At 36.5% G+C, this 4,377-nt stretch overlaps 1 protein-coding gene across 1 annotated transcript in view; it reads left to right on the top strand.

Moving 5' to 3' along the window:
* LOC117113229 (clumping factor B-like) overlaps window positions 1-4,377 on the top strand; it is a gene marked incomplete at its 5' end in the record, with an annotated part of 10,390 nt that overhangs the window by 4,074 nt on the left and 1,939 nt on the right. The window lies entirely within an intron of this gene.

A 4,377-nucleotide genomic window follows, 5' to 3' on the forward strand; every position in this document is an offset into this window, starting at 1 on the left:
CGTATATTCCCCATATCTCTTAGCATAAATGTAATCCTTGTACTGAACGTATTCTGTCTCTTATACACATCTATCAGGGTCCATATATTGGCTAAGAGTTGTAGCATTTGGGTCTTGTTCCTGAAGTTACTGTTATGTCCGTTGTATCTGGTTTCAGATACTGAATCCTCTAGTAAAGAAACATACGGACTCAAGACAACTAATTCTCCACCACCAACGGCGGAACTAAATGTCTTTGAAAATAAAATGCTTAACCTGATCCAGTACAAACAACCAACCAATTTCAAAAGAAGTTACCCAAGATGCCAAGAAGATAAAACAGGACAGCAAATTATTTGTAGCAGCCGACAAGACTACTAATTTCTACCGCCTTGACCCACCAAAGTATAACAAATTACTAGATGATAATATCACTAAATCCTATAAAAAAGCATCTGTGAATATTGAATCCAGAATCACTAAAGAAGACAAACGCATAGCCGACAATCTTGAGTTAACTAACCGGATAGACACAACAGCAAAGAACGACGCATTCTTAACCCTAAAGGACCACAAACCAAATTTCAGAAATAAACCTGTGTGCATGCAGACTTATCAACCCGTCAAAATCAGAAATTGAATTAATCAGCAAAAAAATACTCCAAAGAATAAACAAAAAAATCATGGCAAACACCCATTGAACTAGTGGGCACACACTAACGACGTCATCGAATGGTTTAAAAACATCCAAAATAAACCGGAACATTCCTTCATCTGCTTTGATATTTGTGATTTTTACCCATCTATAACTGAAGAACTGCTAAAGAAAGCCCTGAATTTTGCTTCTCAACACGACGACATCAGAGAACATGAAATAAACATAATTCTACAAGCCAAGAAATCACTGCTGTTCAACAAAGTTAAACACCATGGTGCAAACGAAACTCAAACTCACAATTTGATGTAACAATGGGAAGCTATGATGGAGCCGAGACGTGTGAACTAATAGGCCTATTTATACTAGCCGAACTAAAACCCAAATATGGATCATCCATTGGATTATACCGAGATGATGGTCTTGCGGCTTTCAATGAAACACCCAAACGAATTGAGCAAATAAAGAAGGATATATGCAAAACATTCGGTAAGCACAAACTAAAAATCACCATCGGAGCCAACTCAAAAGTAATAGACTACTTAGACGTCACCCTTAATCTCAACGAGGAATCATTTAAGCCATTATGAAACCCAACAACACGCCACTCTATGTGCACAACCAAGGCAACCACCCACCTGCAATAATACGCAATATACCAGAGGCAATAAATAAATATATATATATATACTGTATCATCAAGTGAAGACGTTTTTAATGAATCCATACCACCATACCAAGAAGCACTCAGACAGAGCGGATATGACCACAAGCTCAAATTTGAACCAACCCGCAAAGGAAACCAAAACAGTCGAAATCGACAACGTAAAATCATCTGGTTCAACCCACCGTATAGCGCGTTTCAACCAACATAGGCCATAAATTCCTATCTAAAATTGATTCATCATTCCCTAAAAACCACCCACTCAGTAAAATATTTAACCGGAACACATACAACTGTAGCTTAATTTCAAATATGAAACAGATAATTACAAGCCACAACAAGACACTGCTGAAAAAAGAAACTGATCTGACCGCACAAACTACAGGTAATTGTAATTGCAGGAGAAATGTAACATGCCCATTAGAAGGAAACTGCTTAACCAAAGGAGTTATATACCAAGCGACAGTTACCAGATATGACAACCAAACCCAAGAAACGTATATTGGACTAACAGAACACACGTTCAAAACCAGATACAACGGACATAACAGTAACTTCAGGAACAAGACCCAAAAAAATGCTGCAACTCTTAGCCAATATATATGGACCCTTAAAGATAACTCTATCCTGTACTCGTTAAAATGGAAAATCATAGCCAAGTATACTCTCCGGCCCAAAAAAAGTGTAATCTGTGCCTGATGGAAAAGTATTTCATAATTTGTAAACCAAAATTAGGCACATTAAATAACAGAATTGAATTGGTAACTTCATGTAGACACAGAAAAAAAAACATCTATTGTGTAACAACTAAGCAGCAATATTAACACCTCATGCAGCTGCACAATGTTAGGAACCATAGCAACGTATATATTCCCCTTATCTCTTAGCATAAATGTAATCCTTGTACTGAACGTATTTGTACCTGATGAGTGTGGGCAGCTTTTGACAGCTGCCCATATGAAACAAGCTTGTAGTAATAAATGCATATGGAATTTTTCTAAAGTTTGTCTACTTTTCTATGTTAACATAATTAAAACTTTGTTCAATTTAAAGTCAGAGACATGCCCTGGTCTCGACTAGTCACTATCAGATAGGCTTATCTACATATGGCTTATGAATTGATACTTTTTTGGAAGCAAGAAATCAGGTTGACTTTACACAGTACCGTTCGTTTTATTTCTTTCATATTGTCAAATAATTTTCAACTTTTTACCACGGTATATAATTCATTTTAATCCATTATCACTTTTCTGTATATGTTGTATATTATTAATTTAAATGTAATTTATATATTTTCTTGCACAGTATGTTTTGTTTTATATTTATAATTGTCTTGTTTGATCTCTTTCACTCCTGTCTTTTATTCATTACTAAAGCCAACTTTGTTTGTTTTGTTTTTTTTGAAAATAAATTTAGTTTGATAGCAGTCTGTTCCAACGTGTGAAAGGCATTCCAACAGATTTGGTAACAGATATTGAAAGAAAAATCGCAACGCCGGCCATTGATGCTCAAGATGACGTACGTATAAGGCCTAAAAATTGTTGTGTTGCCCTTAAATTCCGATTTTTTTATTTTATTTTATTTATTTATTTATTTATTTTTGGGTATTTTTTAGTAATATTCCTGCCTGAGATAGGAAAGACGTCAAACTCGCGGGGTCCCTATTTATGAAGACATCAAGCCTAAGGCCTCGTAGGCACCACAATAGAACGATGGCAAGCTTGTCAAACAAAAAATATGACGGAATAAATAATAACCAAGTGTACATTGAAATTTATCAAAAATATATCAGTTTAAAGAAAGATTTATTTGGTTTTGAAACGTAAAATAATTTGTGTATCCCCGATCCACACGATCATGCACGGGCAGGTCGAGCAAAACCATACTATGGCTATGGAAAATTTTCAAACAAGCGCCCTCTGTGTAATACAATCGAAATAAACTTAAATACCATACAGGTAATTAAAAAATAGAAAAAATATTTTGTATGGTTGGCATAAACCGTAACGGGGCCTAAAATGTTTCTGTACCGGCTTTAAAGTGATGGCTAGACCAAAGCCTGTTTTTATTGTCCAATGGCAATACAGTATACCGTAAGGTAATGAATACGATTTTTGATTCAAGTGTAGTGACGACCCCCGTACGTTCGTATCCCCGATCTACGCAGGAGGACATGACCTCAAGGTCAGCTCATCTGCATAACCCACAGCCGGGTGTGCTGCACAGCCGACCAGGGGTACCTGGTGAGATTAGTCACTCGTACACTGGACTGAGAGCATCGTTTACCTTACTACAGGATTCGTTTAGGTGTATCTGGTGTCCGAGTCTTCACAGGAGTATAATTGCCTGCGCTGTGGGTAGTACTGCTGTGTTTATATATATTATTGGAGTATTCTCGCCTTAAGAAGATATCCCATTGGATAAAGGTAAGGCCCCATAAAAAAAAATGATTAGTTTATCATCCCCGCGCGCATCTCTTTTGACGAAATCGCGATTTTTTTAAAATTTTTTTTTTACTAGATTTTTTTCATTGAAAAAACGATCGTTTGTTCGTCAAAAACAAATTTTAAGGCTGGTGAATGATGATTTTCGATCTTTAGAGTAGTCGCCAAGTAACAATATCTATTTATAGGCTCTTATACACATCTAGATGTGTATAAGAGACAGACACTCTTCGGAAAAGAGTAAGGGATTGTCTCCCAGTGTACTGTCCAATCACCACCAGAAGGACCCCACTGGAAATAAGTCTTCTTCTAGACTTTCGTGGGCTATCCTTGGTGATTACACCGAATAAATCCAATCCAATCCAATCTTATTTTTGGAGATTTTTTTCTGAAATTGCCATTTTTTGTGAGGGCAGGTGTGCTAATTGGCCAAAAATAAAATTTTATTTTTATTCGGAAATCTTCGTCTTTGGCAGGCTGCGGGTTTACTACACAAAGTGTAAAAAAAGTCTAGTCTGGCCTAAAGTATACTTTGGCTTTTTATCATCGGAATTACTAGATAAAAGGCAATTGGCTGGTGGCAATGAAATCCCACCATGCTGAATTCTGAGCAGCTGAGAAGCACTGTACCTATA

Source organism: Anneissia japonica, unplaced genomic scaffold, assembly GCF_011630105.1.
Source record: "Anneissia japonica isolate Jap-2015-1 unplaced genomic scaffold, ASM1163010v1 scaffold287866_len144376_cov102, whole genome shotgun sequence".
NCBI classification, from domain to species: domain Eukaryota; kingdom Metazoa; phylum Echinodermata; class Crinoidea; order Comatulida; family Comatulidae; genus Anneissia; species Anneissia japonica.